Raw genomic sequence first — 13,083 nt, forward strand, 5'->3', positions numbered from 1 at the left:
GTAGAATTTTAATTTTTTATGTGTATATGTATGTATACATATGTGCATGGGTGTGTTTATACATATGTGTGTGCATATAAATACATATAAAAGTCTTAATAGATATTTATAGATGCAATAAATATTAATAGCTGTAAGTAGTTATTAATAGAAATACTATATATTGAAATGTATGTACATATATACATATAAATATTTACTCAAAATAATATAGCTGAAAGGGTCCAGTGGTGGGGTGAAGAGAAAGACTATCAGTCTAGCACAGCACTTTTGTAGGAATGAGATGGTAAAAGGGAAGAATTTTTAGGTGAAGGAGGAATGTCACAACATTGAAAACCCTAATATTGTATCACACCTTCTATCCCCAGGGATCTCAGCCAACAAGCAAGTATATATGAGTGAGAGAAAACTCACAGAACTGTGCATGCAAATGAGTAAAACAAAATGTTAGCTGCCTCAATTTATTGTCTTCTCATATGTCACTAGAGCGCTGAATATTATCAGTACAGAGTCTATCTCAACCCTTTAAACCAGTAAATGACTATACTTTTAAAGCAAGTAGGATATGGAGCTCATTAAAACTAAGGAAGGAAAAGTTTCCTTCAGTTAATGAAAAATATACATGTTTAGTATAATGTAGATTTTGACTATTTAAATGTTTATTTATTAAATTCAAAGTTTTTTACATATGAGATAAAAAAAATTATGACAGAAAATGAAGTTTTCTTTCTCTACTTTATAGAAAATCCTTAAGTTAGATGCTACAGAGTAAGTTTCCTTCCTTGCCTATGTGAGCCTTGACAACATAACCATAATCAACACAGGTATATAGGTTAAAGATAATTAAATAAATGTATTTGCCAAAAAAATAAAATACAGGATCCTTAATATTGCCAAGACTTTATTATGTTTGGAATTCACATTTTAAAAATTAACTGCATTTCTAAATGTCAGTCTCCATTTTAAGCTAATACTGACATGATAATATATTCCTGATTTATATCACGATGCTGAGATACCCTACCTCCTTAAGCAAATCTTATTGTATGGCAATGCATCAAAAGCCACACATGTGGCCTACATATACATAACCACATTATTAAGATATAGTGAGGTATGACATTCTTGGAAATACTTTTTCAAAGAGAATATTAAAATTAAAATGTTCTCTACACCTCTCAGATCATACTATTTTATTCATGATCAATATCCATTTTCCAATTATGCTAAAATTATATTGAAACTGAAAAATATATTATTTTTTCCTGCAAACACAGCTTTTCCTTTTTTAATGCACTTTAAAGACAGAGGCATTGTTCTTATTTATGACATGGTTACAGGTGCAATTTATTTATATTTTACAGCATTTGTAGGATGTTGTTTTCCCTTCTTTGGATGGAAGCAGAAAAAAAATGAGACAATTTCTTTTCTGGTAAAATGTTAGGAGTTTGAGACAAGAAGACGCTAAAGATAACATCAAGGAAATCTGACCATCTGCTTCAGAAATTATTATAAGAGAAAAAGTATTATAGTATTTCATATAAATAATCTTATTGCTTCTCTATGAGTAAATGAAATATTTCATTATTTTATTCTAAGTGTAATAATCCTCTAGCATGTTCTACATTATTTCTTTTGTTTAAAATTTGATTGTTTAGTATAAACAACTATTATTCTCCCTAAGTGAAAAGGTATACAGTATTATATGAGTAAAATTAGAATAACATACTTCAAATCACTGTTTTCTATAACTGGAGAAATAAATGGTCTTTTACCTCTAAAGATAAAGAAATGGAAAGTGTTTGATTGAAAATCACTTTATTTCTCATCTTGAAAATCTAATAAAACTAGCTTAGGCAGAATAGAAAAGTGAACAATGATTAAAAGTACCACTAAAAGTCCATGATACAGAATAGTAACATCATCTGAGGACTAGAGTAGTTGAACTTGGTGAAAAGTCACTAAAAGAAACAGCACAGCATCCCTAGATATTCATAAGTCATGCAGAGGTATGAGCCCACAAACATGTGAAAATGACAAGTTTTCTGGATCTAAGATTTTCCAAACAGGCATACCCAGTCGGCAAGGAAAATTCAGCAAAGTTTCTAGACCATGCCAGCCTTATACAACTTACTCTCAGTTTCTTTTAATACTCAAGGGAAAGTTATAAGGAAAAGGCTCACCTGTGCTGGGCTGAACCAACCATGTGGACAGGCACAACGCTCCCGCTCCCCACAAGACCCTTTGCCCTTGGTGCCTGTCTTGTGGGGGCTTTTCCGCACACTGTCCCACAAGGTGACCAGCTTGGTCTTGTTTGAAGCTGAACCCCCAGATCCTGAGGAGGGCATGGTCTGAGCATTGTACCCGAGTCCCTGAGGGTGCCTCTGCCAGCCACAAGCACAGTGGGCATCCCTGATCAGCGTGGGTGCACTCCTGCCGGCATCCATCCCATCGGACCCCCGGCTGCAGCTGTGTTGCTTGGTGAGGTATGCATTCATACTGCACTGATGCCTACTTTTTCCTTTGGTCAGCTCTGCACAGGAATGTGTCCTGCTCACACCCCTTTCTTCCAGGCAGTTGTAAAAGTCTCTTTTCCCCCGTGGATCCCTCAGTATCTTTGACAGCTGCTATAAGCAGTGCATCCTGGGAGCAGTGGGAGCAGCAAGAGCAGCTCTGCACAGCATTATCTGCGGGCTGGTAGCTCTTTGTCAATAGATGACTCAACTCACAGAGCAACTTGACAGTATCCCTGCTCTAGGCAGAAGCAATCAATGCTCCACACAGCTGGGCTACAAGACTGTACACTGTGTTACAAACCCTTTTTGAATGGTGCCCCACAGTAAAGAATATTCTTTGCATTTTGGCATTCTGGCTTTTCCTCTCCTAGCTGATTCCCACACAAAACACACACCTCAGGAAACAGAGTTTGTTATCGAACGAGTGGGACTCTTCATCCCAGAAAGTATGCATCTAGAATGAAGCAATGTGGAATAAGCAATTTAAAATTATAGGAAAGTTAATCTGTAAAGGAATTTCCAAGATTTACAGGATTTGCTTTTCTAGAGAGATATTTACCAACTCCCAGACTAAATCATATGGTAAGTAAACAAAAGCATATTTACACTAACTTTAAAGAACATCAATTTGTTTAGAAAAATCATAGAGGTGAGAGTATTGTACCAGAGTGCCTTAAAAATTGGAAGTTCAGTTTGCTTTATACCATGAGTATATGTTATAATCCAAATATATATCCTTTATGCTATAAACGATTAATTCCTTCTGATTCAAAATAAGATGATATTCACAGTTCAAAATTGAGAAGACGGCTTATTTAAAACAGTATTTTTCCTTCCCCCAAATTATTCCAAGGATTTCCTTTCAAATACTTCACCACAACAAATACATTTCACCACAGAGAGAGTCTGCATTTTAAAGTGAAAGACACATCCAACTCTGTCATCCAGTATTTTGGTTTCCAAAGAGAGAATTTTCAAATTCTTTCACAGAAAAATGAGTGAAAACTATTCAATTTAAAGTAATTGCCTTCCAAAGAGGATATAATTGTTTTTAAATTTTACCATGGTCACTGAAGTTGTACATAGTATTTTCTTACAGTTAAGGGAAAGACTAACTACTACAACATTTAGAATTTTCATTCTGTCTAAAACTTTCTATATCTATTGCTCAAATGTCTACCCTTATCACACGTTCCTAAGGAAATAATTTTGCCTGGATTGGAAAGCAAGCTACTGCTTATGAAGCACCTAACAAATGAGTATATAATCCCATGATATCTTATCTATAGACTACCATTTCCACTGGCACCTTCCTAGTGGACAGACCAGGTGTTGGGGCAGTATAGACTTCATTTCTGACTGAACTGGTAAGGTTCTCACTGCAAGGCCCAAGGTCATAACATGTTCTATAGTTCAACACTAGAACTCCCTATAAGAATCACTGTTAGATTTAAATCTCTTAAAAAGAAGGAAATGGGTCTTCACTTTCCATTGTATCTTCACAAGGTAGTGATATATATTCACAAGGTACTCTACACAAGGTAGTGATAAAATTACTATGCCTGGTATGTAGTAGGCATTTAACGCACCTTCACTGCATATGACTGTTAACCAGAAGGTTGGCAGTTCAAACTCACCAGCTGCTCTGTGGAAGGAAGATGAGACAATCTACTTCCATAAAGACTTACCCCCCTTGGAAACCCAGTGGGGGTCGCTATAAGTCGGAATTGAATCAATGGCAGTGAGTTTGGTTTTTTGTTTCGGTTTCACTGAATAATAATGGCTCATATGTGTAAGTTTGAAAGCAAGACCCTGCTGTATTTCTTGTTCATCATTTCTCCCCAAGTACCTAGTACAGTGCCCAGCACATAACAGAAAATGAATACATTTTTGGATGTATAAATGGATGACTGGGTGGATGTGTAAATGGAAGGAGAGAATAGTGAAATGAAGGAGTTGACTGACATTTTTTTAATAATACTATTTAATTCAGCAAAGCTTTAGAAACAAATTACTTAAGATTAGCTTCAGTGCTGGTTTTGAGGTGTTCTTGTTAAGAAAATGTGCATATATGTATATATAAATTAAGACTTGAATTGATGGGAAAAATAACAGAGGCACCAATAGTCATTCTTCCTGAAAGAAAATCAAGGAGCCAAGATCAATACACAAAAACAGTAAAACTGGTGCAAATGGTCACTATCTGTTACTCTATAAGAAAGAAAAAAAAAGCAAAAATCATCTCTATCACAATATGGCAATTGTGTATGCAGTTGACAGAATACTGTTGGCCACTCCTCAAATACATTATCAATCTTCACAAGGATCTGACTCTGTTATGAATGAGGTATTTGGCTATTTCTCCTCATCATAAGAACCATATAACTTTTGTTTTAATAACCTCAGTATGTGATTTCTAGAAACAGAAATAAATACCATACTTTGCATAGGTAATATGCCTTTCCTCCCAAGATCTTAAAAAGAACAAATATCAAATCTGTTGCCATTGAGTTCATTCTGACTCACAGTGAAACCCCTAGAACAGAGCAGATTTGCCTGAAAGGGTTAGCAAGGCTGTAATCTTTACGAAAGCAGACGGCCACATTTTTCTCCCACAGAGAAGTTGGTGAGTTCAAACCATTGGCCTTTTCGGTTAGCATCCAGATGCATACTTACTGTGCCACCAGGGCTCCTTTTCAAGACCAGAGTCTACTTTAAGTAAGATTATAAGAATATATTGTAATTGTATATTGCCTTTCCCTGTACTCAAACTAAAATGTGGCGCTCCAGTGGCACAGTGGTGAAAGCATTTCATGTATTTTGAGCTCTGGTAGCATAGTGCCTAAGGCACTTGACTGCTAACCAGAAGGCTGGCGGTTCAAACCCACCATCCACTCCTCAGAAGGAAGGTTGGGCAATCCTACTTCCGTAGTGATACTGCCTCGGAAACCCAAGGAGGGGTCACTATGAGTCGAGGCCGACTCGACGGCAAGTAACAACAACAACAACAATATACTCCAGGTTTATCTGTGTTGTGAGGTGTTTCATAGATTCTTTATTATTTTTTAACATTGTGTACTATTCCATTGTGTGCACACAGTATAGTTTGTTATCATTCATCCATTGATAGGTACTTAGATTGTTTCCATCTCTTTGCTATTGTAATAGAATACTGCTGCTATTGCGAATAACAAACATGAATGTGCATATATCTATTCATATTCTGGCTCTTATTTCTCTAGGATGCGTACTTAGTAGTGGGATTTCTGGATCAAATGGTATTTCTATTTCCAACTTTTTAAGAAAGGGCCATAGCATTTTCCACAATGGTTGGTCCAGTTTACTGTTCCACTAGCATATATGAAAGTTTCAATCTCTCCATACCTTTACCAGAATTTGTTGTTTTCTGTCTTATTGAACTTTTCCATTATTGTGAGGGTGATATGATCTCTCATTGGTTTGATTCGCATCTCTCTAATGGCTAAAGATATATAACATACAAAAAAGGGGACAATCAGCACAACATCACTAAGGCGAAGGAAGACACAGAGAGGTGCACAAGAGTTATGGGCAACAAAAGGAAATATTATTACATACACACTCATGCAACATCAGTAATAATAAACAATAGTCTACTGATGGACACATATGCAGACAGGCAAGATGAAAAGGTATAGGTAGGCGAATGGGACTATACCCACAACAATATATAGGTTTGGCAGAGGTTATTTCCACATACATATTTTTATGTTCTGTAAATATATCCATATAGAGAGAACAATCAGGCAAAGTTATGAAAACTTATAATCTGTAGTCAAACACATTGAGGTAATAAGTCACTGGGCTTGTGGACTTAGGACCACAGTCTCAGGGGGATAGCTAACTAATTGGTATTACATAGTTTATAAAGACAATGTTCTACATCCTACTGTGGTGAGTAGTGACTGGGGTCTGAAAAGCTAGTCAGCGGCCATCTGAGGTACAACTATTGGTCTCTCTCCGTCTAGAGCAAAAAAGTGTAAGGAAATAAAAGACACATGGAAACAAATAGTTCAAAGGACTAATGGACCAGACCTCCTCGATTTAGGGACCAGAGAACTAAACGGGGTCTGGCCACTGACCACTCTGAAAGGGATCACAATAGAAGGTTCTGGATAGAGTAGGGAGGTGGAACATATATATGTATATATAGAACAAAAATCAAAATTGTAAAAAAAAGAAAAAGACCAGACTTACTAGTATGACAGAGATTGGTGGTGGTACCCCAGAGACTATGACCCTTAGTCACGCTTCAAGGCTGGAAATGAACTCACCGCCATGGCTTAACTTTCAGCCTAGGGATAGGCAGGTCTATAAAGTGAACAGTAACACTGGAAGGGTACACACTCCTTAGAACAACAGATCATATGAAATCAAAAGAACAGCTTCTATCCAGGGATAAATCTCCAAAGATGGAAGGGATAGGAAAGAAGAACAAATGGAAATGGGAAACAGGGAGAAAGTGAGAAGAATGACGTTACATTGGGGGCATTGCCATCCACGTCATGAAACAAAATGTGTACGAACTGTTGAATGGAAAACCAATTTGCTCTATAAAATTTCACTCAAATCACACTAAAAAGTTAAAAGCAAACAAACAAACTAACAAAGAAAAAGAAATTCTTCTTTCACTTTAGTACACTGACAGTAATACCAGCCTTCCATTGTCCCCTCCCTGCAGGAAGATTTTTTGCAGGGAAGATGTTTCTTTCAAGCATGGCATTTGGCTTTCCAAGTTTGAGGACAGACCACTTAAACAGATAAATATGTCCAACTAGCCCCCTGTACTATGAGACAGACCCCCTAATTAAAGATAATCCAATTTGATCAACTGTAATTGGACAAATGTAATGACCATGAGATGACATAAAATTCTGGCCAAATAAGAATTAGCAGTGCACAAGTACACATCCTACTCATCATTGTGATTTAACAGGGGCAGATGGTACACAGGGCAAAGCCTAGATGGGATACAGCTTACTGAACTTTCTCTGACCTGGCACTGACTCCACAGAGCAACCACTAGTTTTAAAACAAGGATTTAAAATTAATAACCTGACTTGATTTGTTTAATAAAAAATAAATAGCAAAGGTGAATCACAAAATAAATTATAGTGCACTAAAATACGATGCAGGATATTTTTTCAAGATAAAATTTCCTCCAGAAACTCTATTCATATGAGAAATGAAAATGTTAACTCTGAAAAAAGAGCTAAGTGCTTGCAAAAGGATGTCTGTGCAGTAGAAAGCCCTCTATAGCTACAAGTAATGTGTGAAATAATCATAAAATGCTATAAAGTGCTAGATACATTTTACTCTGATTTGGAAAGTTTATATAGTCCATTCTTGTAAGTTCAAAACCTAGAAATGTTATAAATGCTAATAAATCCATATTCCTCGGCATCTAGTAACCTCTGGCCTAGGTAATCTCCAAAATGAAGCACATTTACCTTTCAAAATAAAAGAAACAAAAAAATAATTTAAATATTTGAGACTTTAAAGTTATTTCCAAAATATTTAAACCCAATTTAGTGATAAAGTTTATGAAACAAACAAACAAAAGCAAGAATTAATAGTGTGAAAATACACATCCTAATTGCTTCAGGAAGACTGGGCAATCTACTTCCATAAAGATACTGCCTCAGAAACCCAAGGAGGGGTCACTATGAGTGAGAACCGATTGGACAGCAGTGAGTTTTTTGTTTTTTTTTTTAATTGCCTCAGTGACTGACCGAGACAGAAGATAAGATAAGTAGAAAAAAGGTTTTTAAAGTGGCTTAAATTTTACCTAATTGAATTTGGATGAGTCTTGATGGGGACTAGGTTAAGCTGACTTAGTGACAAGGCAAACGGTTTTCAGGAAATGTAGATTTATTATATTCTAATAAACTTATTATCACTGGTATTACAAAAAGATGTACCTCCATGTGACTTAGAAATTCTGAAAGAAACACTAGTAACAAGTAATAATCACTTATACTTTGCGTATTTAGAGATTGAATAGTGCTGATCAACATGACTACAAAAAATATTTTTCTCATCTTTCAAGATTAAACTAATCTCACTTCTGTGAAGCTTTCTGGATATTCCCAGTCATATAATATTTGGATGCTTATCTGTGTATGTACCTTCTACATTTGTCTATGTCTCTCAATCACCATGACAACCATCTTAGTCTAAGCTAGCACCATTTTTCTGTGGAACTGTTGAAACCACTTTTTAACTGGTCTCTGGTATCTACCCTTGCTCACATTCATTCTCACCTAGCAGCCAGAATGACTCCTAAATGCTAATATGATCCAATCCTACCCTGCTTGATACCTGTTAATAAGGATTTATCTCTGAGGATAAAAATCACAATCCTTAAGGTCGCCTTTATGATTGATCCTTCATCACATCCTGTGTGGTCTGGCCTCTGCTGCTTTCATCAGCCTCACCTTTGCACGGTCCCCTTGCTCTTGCCTCCAGTTACATAGTCCTTTAATACCTGCACTCAGTCCACCTCAATTTGTATGCTCTTTTTCCCACTTCACACCATCAGAAAATTAATTCCTACTCACACTTCTTTATTTGCTGCACCAAGGGTCAGTCACTCTCCCTAAAAGGCATACCTAAATATACAGTACAATCTAAGAAGAAAATCTAAGTTCCAACCACATTACCATCCCTAAGCATTTTCTGTTCAGAAATCCTGGAGTTCTTGCCATTCAGAGCTCAATTCAAGTGTCACCTCCTCAAGAAATCACACCCTGAATACTGATCCCCTTTCAGAGAGATCATGCCATCCTCCCAATAAAACTAATTTAGTCCCTGTGCTTCTTTATTATAACACTATGATTGTATTTAAAATAGCCATTATGCTATTAGTTGTTCAATGCCCATCTTTCAAAAAGAATGTAAGAAAAGCCACTGAGGCAGGGAGAAGGTGTTCTCAGCCTCTGTATCCTCTGAACCCACACATATTAAGTATTGACTATTTATTAAAAGAAGTTAAGCAAGATAGAAGAAAAAATATATTTCAATGGTCATATAACATAGGTATTCTGGCCTTTACTCTATCATAATGTAAAATGAGTAAATAACCATTGTTATTTTAAAAATAAAATCACAATGTGCTCTCAAGGTCACCATTAGTGACATATTCAAAGTGGCTGAGCGGCTTAAGCGTGCAATTCACATTTTTTAAGAAATATGTTAGTGTCCTTATAATACTGAGTAACTGAAACAGCTTCTGTTTATTTTAGCAAGATATTCATTCATAAAAGCTGCACTTCCTGCCAGCTGTGCTTTTCTCTCAAGTGTTTTCAAGTGTTCTCCCTTTAGAGCTAGATAGAGCAAAAGGGGGAGTGGTTCCGCCAAGTCAAAAGCCAATCAATGGTAAAGCAGGCAGAGAATCCCAAACTCCAACCACCAAAATCACATTCCTCTTAATAATATGATATAATCCAAAGGCAAAAATGATTTCACAGGATATTAAACAGATATTAAGCAGAAAGGCACAGTGACAGCTTCCTTTTCTTCCCACACGCCCTTGAACCAACTTAGAAAGTTAAAAAGAAAATTAAATGGCATTATTATTCCAGGTGAGTATCTTCTTTAGCTTTTAACACAGAAACTGCAACACTGGATATGGGCACTGTGTGTATGAAGCACCAATAATGCTCTAGCCCAAGCCTTGATGAACTTGAAAATCAATTTAAATATTTAAATTGTATCAATTTCAACAGCATGGGGTTAGAGACTCAATCCTTGGGAATCTAATACATGTGACAGATATCTGAGTGTGATGCTTCCAAGTGCTTCTTTCTCCACTCTTCCCAAGCTAGGTATTCTACTGACTCCCAGTCGCCAGGAGAAGATATGGAGATGTGGTAGTATGGGGGGGGGCGGGGAGAGTGGAAGCACTTGCCATCTCCTGTGCTGAATTTCAGGAGGGAGAAAATACATGAATAATGAGATGCACAAAAATAACATTACTGGAGTAAGTCACAGCTGAAAAAAAGAGGGGAGGAGAAGAAGGAAGGAAGGAAAGGGTGGAGGACAAAAAAGGAGGAAGAGTGGAAGGGAGGGAAGGAAGGAACTGTCACAAACAGAGGAAAGAAATCTCTTAAAAATTATAATTAAAACACAATCAGGTTGATGATGCTCATCTACAGACTCAAAACAGAATAAATATAAATGATACTTTGTTCAACTACGGAATAAAAAAACAAACACACTGCCATGGAGTTGGTTCTGACTCATAGCAACCCTTCCTTGGGTTTCCAAGGTGGTATCACTACAGAAGTAGATTGCCTAATCTTCCTTCTGAGGAGTGGCTGGTAGGTTTGAACTGCCAGCCTTCTGGTTAGCAGTCAAATGCCTTAAGCGCTATGCCACCAGACCTCTGTCATGTATCACTGAGGCCACTTGAAGCAGAGTATTTGGCTTTTTGCACTTGTCATACCCAGAATTTGAAAGGTAGTTACTCTGTTTTGTATGTTCTTATTTTTCTGATGAATGACTTATAATGGATATTTTCTAAATTCATTTAAAGGTTTAAAAACCTTCTGGGTAAAAACAAGCAAGATTCTGACTTGTCAGAGGTAATTCATTTGTGAATTGGCTTAAAGGCAAGAGTATGGATTAACAGAAATGACAGGTATTCTTCCAGCTGAATGATCTCCTCTCCTTGGAGACTTGACATTTCAGTAAAATTTTACCTAATTGGCTCTGCTTTGGTCTGTACATAGCAAACTCACATTTAATTAATCATCCTCTCCTCTGTGATTCCATAAAATTTTGATTTTGTATTTATCATTTCACTCAATAAATATGTATTGAGTGTCTATTCTGTACCAGGAACTATGCTGGAGATAAAATGGTGAACCACAGATAGGGTTACAATCTGGCAGGGTAGAAAGCATTAATGAACAAGCGTGCTGGATAATGAGATGGAAAAGTACATGGGCATCATTGTACTATGTCCTCTGTTATTGCTCTTTTGTCCCATTATGGTGAGTTTTATAATTATACATGGGCACATTTATCATCCATATTAGATTGTAAACTTCTTAAGAGCAAGGACTATTGTTCATTTATAAACTCACACCTTTCCATTCTAATGTGTAATGGAATGCCTCACAAAGTAATTGTTATCGTTCAATAAATATTTCTTGAATTGATTCAACAACACAGGACATGGGTTCCTGAAACATGCTTTACTCCCAGCTCTGAATTGTCCCATCTTGTATAAGTCAATATTACTTCGAGGTTTTAATGATCCCTTTTGTAAAATGAAGGTGTTGGACTAATGAGTCTATGACGTTACACAGTGGTTGTGAAAATCAAATGTAGCTGATGAGCGGCACCCTGTCAATATCTCTAGGTTTAATCACCTTCCAAATCCAGGAATATGGATTTAATATGTCACTGTTATTATTTTAACACAGAAGGTCATTATTATTTTGAACATATATGAAGGTGTTCAAAAAGCATGGCAGGATAAATCTAGAGGCTTAATTTCTCAATTTTACATCTTTCAAAGAGTGCCAAATTGAGAAGCAGTACGATGTAGTTAAAAGCATGGACTCTCAAGTCAGGTAGTTATATTCCATCCCACCTCCATAACTTATTTGAAGGCTGGGACAAGTGCCTTCTCCCTTTACCTAACAGGTCTTAATTGTACCCACCTAAGGCTGAAAACATTTTCATTGCTACATAAATATTCAAAGTTTGATGGAATTTCCTTCGTGTAGAATCGTTTTTTCCTCTGTTTTTACACAATAAAATATTTTGTAAAATATTTATGTACTTTTCTTTTTTTTCCATTTATAATAGATAAGACATAAATTCTGGAGTCAAACTGGGTTCAGATGCTGGTTCTGACAATTATCAGCCATGGATTTGGGAAAGTTAATTTATTGATGCCTTGTTTCCTAATCTATAGAATATGGTTCACAGTAGTTCCTATCTCATAACACTGATGTGAGAATAACATGAGTTAATATATGTAAAGTAATATGAATTCATGTATGTCCCCATCAACATACAATGGATCCCCAAGAATAATGTCCCCCAAAGGTTCTGGGCTTTGGTGGAGCCTTACTGTGCTGATATCACCAGTGAGGAGGTGTGCATGCTAGAGGAGCTACTGAAACTCTCAGAAGATGAGGCAAATCATTACAAGATGCTGACTCTAAGGAAGCACCACTCCCAGCACTTGGCACAGGGGAACCTGCCGGAGGAACTGAAGGATAACGCCCGGGCAGTGGCTGTAGCTGACAAGAGAAAAGCCTTGTGGGGCCATTGTCTGAACTGGACACTAAAGATGTGGATGACCAGCTGAAGAAATCTGACACCCAATATCATCAACCACAAGATGGGTGCTACTCTGGTGCCCTGACACAGTGCCTTCTGCAGGCCCAGGTAGAGGAAAATATTTTCCCCTGAAGGATTCTCCTATTCCTGACATGTCTGGAAAAAAATCAGGAGCTGACAGGGCTAGCACCTCTCCCCACAATCAGAACAAGCCCTTCAGCAAGCCACA

At 36.9% G+C, this 13,083-nt stretch overlaps 1 pseudogene; it reads left to right on the forward strand.

Moving 5' to 3' along the window:
* Window positions 1–6,154: 6,154 nt before the first annotated feature.
* Window positions 6,155–13,083, forward strand: part of LOC103201550 — a 151,759-nt pseudogene continuing 144,830 nt past the window's right edge.

This window comes from Orycteropus afer, unplaced genomic scaffold (genome assembly GCF_000298275.1).
Source record: "Orycteropus afer afer isolate SDZICR_OR568_19922 unplaced genomic scaffold, OryAfe1.0 scaffold00154, whole genome shotgun sequence".
NCBI classification, from domain to species: Eukaryota; Metazoa; Chordata; class Mammalia; order Tubulidentata; family Orycteropodidae; genus Orycteropus; species Orycteropus afer.